Source organism: Hermetia illucens, chromosome 6 (genome assembly GCF_905115235.1).
Source record: "Hermetia illucens chromosome 6, iHerIll2.2.curated.20191125, whole genome shotgun sequence".
Taxonomy (NCBI): Eukaryota; Metazoa; Arthropoda; class Insecta; order Diptera; family Stratiomyidae; genus Hermetia; species Hermetia illucens.
In genome coordinates this window covers 46114802-46124678 of record NC_051854.1, presented here as the reverse complement: position 1 = coordinate 46124678, position 9877 = coordinate 46114802, and the positions used below count along the sequence as shown (strand labels likewise).

Sequence of the window (9877 nt, the reverse complement as noted above, 5' to 3'; positions counted from 1 at the left end):
CCGCTCGCTTCAATTAGGCATGTGGAGGAGTAATGTAGGCTTCTTGAAATGCTTTAAGAAGGACTGAAGTGCATTTCCAGAAACCAGCTGCGATCGAATGGGTATGTTGGTTGTTTGGGTTCATAGCGGCCAAAATACTCCGGAAAACCCCATACAAATTAAATTCACTTCCTTCCAAAGGGAAATACTATATATCCACATGTTCAGCAACAACAAATTGACTCCCTTCATTGATATTAAATCAAAAACTCCACGTCGCCAGCAATTTTCAGATTTATTTTCACTTCTGCCATTGCATGATGGTCTCCAATCGAATGTTTTTGCTGGCATGCCCCAGTGATCATTAAGTTATTCGAGCCCATCGATGCACTGAGTGCAAATGCAGACAAATTGAAAGCGAAACGTTTTAATTAAAGCAGAAACAGCATCTGAACACATTAACCAGATTTGCGTGTGAAAATTATGCTAACGTGGTAAGAGATGAGTTCAATACTCATATCATACCCCATTACTTGGAGAGTCAATGATTGAATTAATTGAGTACTTTCGAATGGCGATAAACACGAAGTTTTAATGAAGCATCCAAGTCACTCAGGCATAATTGTGTTTCGAAAGTGCATCATCATGGGGACCAGTAGCTGGCTAAGGGGTTCCTACCCCAGAACGTTCAAGGTTTGGTTGGTTGCACACGATGAGATTTTCGTAATTGTATGATGTTTTTAGGACGAGGGTCATCCTGGATTGCTTGCTTTTTGCTAAAGAATGGAGCTACCGAACTCAACTTGTACCCAATCTAAAGCTTTATTTAGAAGCGGAACTTGGTGAAGCCCTATAGAAGCGAACTCGAAATCCCTTCTGAGTCGACTATTTACAATTGATCCTCCGGGGGGGGGGGGGGGGGGAGGGATCATATCGGTTATGGTTGATACTCCAAGTCACAGATGAGAGGTCTTGGACGTGTACCAAGTACCAGTCAAAGGATAGTATAACGTGTGTATCCCAGGACGAAAACGTGGATTGGGATCCGCCATGAATCACAAAACCTGAGAAACCCCTGCTGAACCAACAGCAACAGCTCTGTGACCAAATGATACCTCCACCTCTACGTGGTGGTCAGACGTCAAGACGAATCTTCTGTGTCTAAAAACTAACCGGTACTTCTGGTTAAGGATCGAGTAAGGCTGCCCCGAAAAACTGTCTGTTATGAACTGGACTGACTACACAACGACGGACCGAAAAATTACAAATGATTTTCCATTTCTCATTGAGCATGCCCCTCAGGGGTCGTTAGCGACCTTTAACAGGTCGCTTACGATACGGGGTGTAACGTCCCCAAGCTGCCCGAGTAAGTGGTTCTGACCCCCTAGCTGGCAGTATGCCTGCGTCCTAGGTAGTAGCCTCGAGAAAACTTCTCGGTGAAGAGTGAACCGCGATTGACCGGTACACGTCGGGACACACTGGGAGTCTCCGAAGCCATTAACAACTCTCTGTCGGTGATGTGGGGTGATGTGAGCGTAGCTCTGCCAAGGTGGTAGTTGTGACGTGTATCAGAACCCAGCCCCTTTGGGACCCTGGTCGGGTAGTGTGTATTGAAACGGTGTTAGTAGACCGCGTTGCCCCGAGCGAGCGCTGATTCGTCCGTGAATTCCGGGATTAGCTAAGCGTAGGTCTGGCCTCAGAGAACTGGGGTAGGGGCTGTGTCCTCAAGGGTACACCCGTTCCTGACTATTGCGGCCCGCTCCCTTGCACACGATGCGCTGGTTAGCTTTTCATGGAGAATAAACATAAATTAATAAAAAAATCGACGAAACAACAGGGAAGGAGAAAGAGCTGTGTGCGTTTGGGCGGGCACAAAAATATGTCGTTCACCGCAGCGATCAGCGAAAGAGGCAGCGAGAGCTGATATACCCGATGTGACACCGGGGCGCCAAAATAAAAAGAATGCCTTATCAAGTCAGAATCGCTAGTCCTGAGCAGATGGATTCGGCCACAAACCGAGTGGAAGTGCAGTCGACCGTCGTAGCTAAATCTGAAGAGGATCGGCTTATCAGGAAATCCGCAGCAATGGTGAAGCGTATGCAGCGGGTCCAGAGGAACGTCAGCAAAGGCATCAAAAACGGGCTGAAGGAACTATTGGACCGCATCTCCTTCTATAGGCAAACGTGGAGAGCAGTTCCTCCTCCCGCTGAGAACGCTGCTTGTGTCAAACGTACCGTAGATAGCCCATGGCAAAGGGAACTGGGGAAAAAGCGGAAAAAGGACGACGTGCCTGAAGGAGACTTTATCGAAGTAATTTCCAGGGCCCAAAAAGGAAGGCGAAAAAGGAAAAAATAGAAACAACTGACTCTGCCGTCGGCTCTGTTCATTTGCGGAAGTCCTTAGTGAAATCCGCTACAGGATAAACCCGAAAACAACGGAGCAGAGGTGTCTTCGAAGAGTGGCGGAGTTCTCGTCGAACTGGACCCAAAAATGACTAACAAGAGTAGGTTCTGTGAAGCGGTCAAGAAGCTATTGGTGTAGAAGACTCTTATTTCCAGCTTAAAACGCATGTGTTCTCTAGAAATCCGGGATCTTGACTGCCTCACAGAAAAGGACAAAGTAGAGAAGGCGATAAAGCGTGAATGACAAGAGGTAACCAATGCCCGGGTAGGTATCACCTCTGTAAATGCTCAAGGCCAAAAGCTCGCCATGGTAGAAATCCCCGAGCAATATTCGAGAAAACTCCTTAACAGCGCGAGAATCAAAATCGGATGGGTAGTATCCAAGATGCGAATGGGGATAGTTCCCACCAAGTGCTACAGCTGTCTGGACTATGCACATACGTCAGAAGTTTGCATAGGACCGGAGGAGGACAGCTTGCCGGAGATGCAGTCAGGTAGGTCATCAAGTGAAGACCTGCAATGAATGCGGGAGTTGCGTTCTCTGCAGGGATTCTGGCGCGTCTGGTGAGAGCATCGCACACACTGCAGGTTCGGGATAGTGTTCGATCTTCAGGGCGGAATTGGAGAGGGCTAGGATGCAAACGGCATGATCCGCATTTTACAAATTAACATGCACCGGAGTGCAACCGCTCACCAGTTGCTAGCACAGTTCGCTGCGGAAGTAAATACTGATCTAGTGCTGATTAGCGAACAATACCGAAACAAGGACCCGTCCTCATGGCGTCTTGACTTATGGGGCATCGCTATCATCTCGGTTCGGGACTACGTTCGATTCGTGTTTTTGTCAAAGGCCGGGGAACAGGTTTGTCTGGATCCGGTGTTTAGGGGAAACTTTTTTTTAGCGTTTACCTGACGCAGAACGAACCGATGCCGGACTTTCAGCGCCGGCTTGATGCTCTGGAAAACGCTGTTCCGAGCACAGAGGGACGAATCCTGGTAGGCGGTGATTATAATGCCAATTAATGGCAATTAGACTCCAGTGGGAAACGGATTTTGGAAATGGCGGCGAGAACTGGACTCGTAGTTTTAAACACCGGATCCGCGCCAATCTTTGGGTGCCCAGGCTGTGAAGAAAGCGTCAGAAGCTCTGGCATCATCTGTGCGAGTCCTAGAAGACTTGTCGGCAAGTGATCACCAGTACATCGCGTTCTAAGTGGTTGACGTTACTTGCCGGCGAGTATCAACGTGACGCTTCCCCTACCTGTGGAATGTCGCGAGGGTGAACGTCGGGAAGTCCTTTGAAGCTCTTGGAACAGGCAGGGCCACACTGGAGGGCGCTCCGGGGGATGGTGGCGTCACAGATGACACCGTGTAAATTCAGTGATGAACCTGATAACGCTGGCGTGTGAGGTTTCCATGCCTTCTATGTACTGGTGGACGGCAGAAATTTCCGACCTACGGCGGGAATGTCATAAGCTCCGTCGTTTGGCACAACGCTTGCACGCCAACGAAGAGGCGTGCGCCATAAAGGCACAATATAAATCAGCAAAAAGGAGACTTCGCAGCACTATAAATAAAAGCAAAGCTTGCAGCTGGCAGAACCTTGTCAAGGAGGTGAATGAGGACTCGTGGGGACTTGGCTATAAGCTTGTTACCCAGAAAATCGAAGCTCTGCGGAGACCCTGCATACTAAGTACCGACCAAATAGACCATATTGTACGGGCATTCTTCCCCAGAGACCCTGTACGGGTTGATGTAAATAGCACGGAAAGCGTCGAGGATTGGCTCCTTTTCACAATGAGACAGTTCGAAGAAGCGGTTCTCACCATGAAGAACAAGAAGGCGCCCTGATGGCATGCCGGCGGAAGTTTACAAACTAGTGTTCCGCCAATAGTCAGAATTGCTGCTTGAGGATTGAGGGATTGCGGATATTGAGGGATTATCAGAAAGACCACTCCCTGCTCTATGAGACGCTAGAGAGCCTGAGGAGGATGGAAATCATGTCCGGAGTAGAACAGGGATCCATCCTAGGGCCACACCTTCCTATGATAGTCTGCTGAGACTCGAAATGCTCGAAGAGTCGCGCCTGGTCCATTATGCAGACGACGTTGCGGCACTTGTTGCAGGACGCACTGTTGAGCAGACTTGGCATATTGATGCGACGGGTAAACGGATGGAAGACTACCCACGGTTTCAGCCTTGCGCTGGAAAAAACCAAAGTAGTCATTTTGTCCAGAAGGAGAATTCCGACCCTACGTCCCATATCGATCGCGAGTTGACTGTAGAGTCAAAACCAACGGTTAAATACCTTGGTTTAATGCTCGACTCGAAGATGAGCTTCTTCGAGCAAATAAAAGCAGCAGCGGACAGGGCTGCAGCTGGAGTCGCGACCTTCGGTCGGCTAATGGCAAATGTTGGGGCCCTATGTCTACTAGGAGACGTCTCCTTTGGAAGCAATGCAGTTGGTTCTGCTCTATGGCGCGGAGGTATGGGCTGAGGTGCATCGTAAGCGCCTTGCTCAAGTGCAGAGGCGGGGAGCTTTACGAGTGGCGTCTGCTTATCGCACCGTCTCCGAACCAGCTGTGATGGTGATCATCGACGTCCTTGCCAAGGAGCGCAAAGTTATCTACCACCGTAAGGGCGAGAACTTACGAGAGGTGGTTGCCCGTGAAAACCTCAACGCACCCTTACCGAGTGGCAACTTTCTTGGCAAAATGAGCCAAGGAGCAGATGGACTGCGCGGCTCATCGACAAATTAGACCCGCGGTTGAACAGAACGCACGGTGAGATTGATTACTTCCTTACCCAGCTTCGAAGCAGGCATGGAGGTTTTCAGTCTTACCTGCACAGGATTGGGAATGCGCGATCTCCTGATTCTGTGCAATGGAGTGGCGAACGACGTTAAACACACCTTTTTCTCTTGCGAGAGGTGGAACGGTTTTCGTCAGCAGCTTTATGCAGACACAGGGGAGCTCTCCAGACAACATTGTCAGAGAGATGCTGAAAAACGGCTGGAATCGTATTGCAGATTATCTTCGGGCTCTTCTTATTGTGAAGAAGATTGAACTTGATCGGCGGAGCGATCGGATGCTAAGGGGTTCCCTGAACTAACAACAACTCCCTTCCTCCCCTCCCTCCCATTGGTGAAAGGAATTCCCCGACTTGAAGGCTCCCAAATCCGGGTGAGCGGGAGGGCTAGCCCGAAGTAATGTGTCAAACGGTTCCTGGCTAGTTCTCTGATGACAGGGAGGTGTTTAGTTGGTAGTCCGACAGCGTAGTGTTGCGGGAGTCCAACACTCTGTCCGTAAAAAAAAATCCCCCAAAACAGCAACATCGAGGGGAAATACGACGAGAAGAAGGTGAACTATGAGCCACTGGCTCGGAAAATCAAAGAAATTTGGTGTCTCGAGCGGGGTGGTTGGAGTTCTCATAATATTGCCAGCTACAGGTATTGTACCGACCCCGCTTGTGAACGAGACAAAGGCTGAAGAAAAAGAAGACAGGTATTGTACCTAAATCCCCCACGGCTTCCCTTGATGTCCTGAGACTTTGGCACAGTCTGGTTCAAACCATGTAGAAGTGCGCCATTCTGCATACGTGCTCGATGTTGCGGGGAGTTCTCGACGGATTCTTCCATTGACCTACCACCGGCCACCACCACCAGCGCCCCTGTAGTTTTTAAATAGGTAGGATCGTCCGAGTTTTAATGCTTGGCACTTAGTACTAGTAAAATCCGGCGTCCGCCGAGATTGTGATAATTCGGAAATTAATAATAATCATTGGCGCAACAATCCATATTGGATCAGGGCCTTGAAGTGTGTTAGAGCACTTCATTCAAGACCGTAACGGTACACCACAGTAGACTGTAGGAGGCAATGTGGTCAGCAATGCGCTCGCCTGAAATTATTACCCTGATTTGACCCAGGTACTCATTCACTGCTGAGTCGATTGGTATCCGACGTTAAATCCCCCATCCCCCCCCCCCCCAAACCACACTGCCACCAGTGAGATTTGAACCGTAACCTTCCGTACGACAGCCTTGTGCTCTAACCGCTCAGCTATCCGGACACTCGAGTCTATATTGACCCTCTATAAGTTCTGACATTCATCAAAGCTGAGAGGTGGCGGCGTTCGATCAGCACATGGTCAATTTGGTTGAAAGTGGTCCCGTCTGGAGAGGCCCACGTTTGTTTGCGGGCCGCTTTCCGCGCAAACCAGGTACTTCCAATAACCATTTCGTGTGACACTGCTAATTGAATAGTCCGCAGTCCGTTATCATTTGTATTTTGATGTAATCTATGGGAGCCAACGTATCGCCTAAATACGGGCTCCGTCCCTACTTGGCTGTTAAAATCCCCAAATATGATCGTGATATCATATCTGGGACAGGCTTCGAGGGTTCGTTCTACCGCCTCGTAGAAGGTATCTATATCCGACTTTGCAGCCTTCTCTGTAGGGGTGTGAACGTTAATGAGGCTTATATTTCTAAATTTGCCTCGCAAGCGCATAGTTCATAGCCGTTCGCTTATGTTTTCAAAGCTGATAACAGCAGGTTTCAGTTTTTGGTTGTTACAGCAGCCCTATATTGGGACAAGGTATCGGCTAGCCGCTTGGCAGCTCCATCTCTATACAGGGAGCGCACGTTCCATGAGAAAATGCCCAAATCGTTATTCCGCTTTCGTTGCCGGATTCGCCCTCCATCGTGGGTACTAATCCACGTTTCGCTCTGGGACCTATACTACCCTTTGATCACCATAGATATAATACATTTCTCCATTGTGTTCTGGTTCTGTTTGTTGCCGCGAGATACTAAACCTAGCCATCGGCATGGCCTTCGAAGGCACTTCTTGCCGCGTTTAAGTACGTGATGTGATTGCAATAATAATTTGTCTTCAAGATGCAAGGTCTTCTTCTTTTTCTTCAGGCTTTGCCCCGTTCACAAGCGGGGTCGGCTTGTCGTGATCGCCTCGCCATTTGGCCCTATCAAATGCCTGATCTGGATGCAATCTCGAGGCTTCTAAATCCTCATCCAGCGTATCAAGTCACAATTGTTTCAGACGGCCTTTTGGTCGTTTACCATCGACTTCAATGTTCAGACCAATCTTGGCAAGTAAATTCTCGTTGGCGCAAATTACGTGACCATACCATCGAAGACGCCTCTCTCGCAGTTTTTCCATGATCAGTGCAAATCCATATCGATCGCGGATATCCTCATTTCGAATGTGATCAAAACGCGTTACGCCACTAGTCCCACGCAACATCTTCGTTGCCATTACCGCGAGTCGCCGTTCATTGTCTCTTTTAGTCAGTCAGTCACTCAGTAGTAGTCACTCAGAACCATAGAGTGCCACAGGACGAACGGCATTACGGTAAATTTTATATTTGAGACGTTCGTTGATATGTCGATCACAAAGAACACCAGTTGTGGAACGCCACTTCATCCAGGTTGCGTTAATGTGTGAAGCAATTTCATCGCGAAGTTCTTCATTGGCTGATAGTGGTATTTAAAGCACACAGCTCTGGACAGGTCACTGCCGCTGACAGCGAATGTGCTTGTTTCATGGGGATCGGTCGTCAAAAATTCAGTTTTATTCAGATTCAAATTGAGACCGTGTTGCATGTGGCGATCATTCCATTTTTGGACAAGTTGCTCGAGATTATTCTTGTTATTAGACGCACTGCATAAAGCAGTGTGTAGGGCGCTGGACGTTGGATATCCCGTGTGACGGTGTCCATAACAAGAACAAAGAGGAGTGGTGAGAGGGCGCTTTCTTGAAGAACACCAACAGAGACACGAAGCTGTTTTGATACCCCCGCCATACTTCGAACTTTACTTTTCGGATCGTGGTAGAGCAATTGAACCCAGCGTACGAGTTCTTCTGGCACGAAGTGTTGTCGTAAAGAATACCAGTGAGTTTGTGTGGTACACGGTCAAACGCTTTCTCTAGATCCAGAAAGGCAATGTAAACAGGGCGATGGTTCTCACGGTGTTTCTCCTTGAGTAACCGCGCAGCGTGTATTGCGTCAGTAGTTCTGCAGTTTGTGACAAATCCGGCTTGATTTACGGTTATTTCGACGATTTCGCGAATACGGTTGTGAAGAATGCGTTCAAAAATCTTCATGGTATGGGAAAGTAACCGGATCGGACGGTAATTTGAACATTCTGCTGGACTACCTTTCTTTTTCCATATTGGAACTGTGGTACTTTCTTGCCAGTCAGATGGTGCTCTACCTTCCTGAACAACGCGGTTAAAGAATTCACTGATCCACAGTGTTGGGTCTATTTTGGTCTTATTTTGGGTCATTGTAACAGAATCTGTCATCAAATTGCGGGACCATTACCAAAGCATTACCAAAACCGCAATCCCCCAAATATTTTTGTTTTCATTAATTTTCGTATTCAAACGCTTAACGGAATCATCTTATTGCAAAATGACCCGCCACATCTGGCAGTGCCGCTCATTAGCACGAGTTCAAATCGGACCGCAGTTTTCCAGTCAAGAAGGCTTTCCAGTCTAGCAACAGATGAAGCAACAAATCTCCAAGGCAACACACAACACAGATCTCCGCCCGCCGGAGCGATTTGCGTTCACATTCGACGTTGAGAAGTGCCCGAGTGCGAACGGTCCGTGGCCCGCGTATTCCCCCAGAGTTCGGTCGCGAATGCAAGCTCGCTGACGAGTTCGCAATTAATCAGTGAAAACCCAAACGCGAGTGACTAGCAAAGGACCTCAGCGGTCCCACCGTGCGCGACAAATCCGTCCGGGAAGTGCCTTCCGAGTGTTTACTTTCTAAAGTGAAGATCGCCATCGTCCGCGAGTGAAATCTCAGAGTTTCCGGAGCAAACGGTGGGCAGTGGCGCGCGAGCCTGAACGTTACAAGTGCAATCGGTTGCCAGTGGATTTCGGGAAGCGGGAAATTCTCCGTTTGGAGCCAGTGAAGTGCGTGAAAATCGCCAGGACCAGCAGCTGCGTTCGAGTTGGCCTTCGAGGCAACCTTTTCGGTGCTTCCCGTCGCAAAGTAGGTATCCAAGCGAGAGCCCCCACCAGTTCCTGTTAGAAACTTGTTTTCCACTATTTACACCGTGCGCCCATTGTGAATGGACTTTGTTGTTAGCGCTCTCCAGCTCCAGTTTTGACAAACGTCAGATTTCGTAAATACCGCACGCATGAGTCACTGGACTTGGCGTGGCGCGAATGAGTGAACACGGAATTGGGTTCTGTTGTTGAAGTAAATATTGTTTTCATTGTTGATACCGCAGCTGGAAAGATTTATGCTTTTATTATGTAGAAGATCCGATTAGAAAATTTGATCAAAGCTGACGGCCCGTTATTTACATTTGGGCAGAATTTACGTTCTTTCCCAAGCTACGTTCCAACCACTTTCACATAATTAACCATCACCCAATTAATTTTAGACTTCATGGAACACGCTTCCATCATTCAATGTTCCCATACTGTCCTCCCCGACAACATCAATCATTGTTCCCATGCCTC

The 9877-nt window shown here is 48.5% G+C and overlaps 1 protein-coding gene across 1 annotated transcript in view; it reads left to right on the top strand.

Annotated features, from left to right (window-relative positions):
• Positions 1-8949: 8949 nt before the first annotated feature.
• The window catches only part of LOC119658897 (mucin-22), a 137449-nt gene continuing 136521 nt past the window's right edge, over positions 8950-9877 (top strand). The window contains exon 1 of the mRNA XM_038066698.1: positions 8950-9401. The gene's annotated coding sequence lies outside the window, so the exon portion shown is untranslated. The remainder of the gene's footprint in view (positions 9402-9877) is intronic.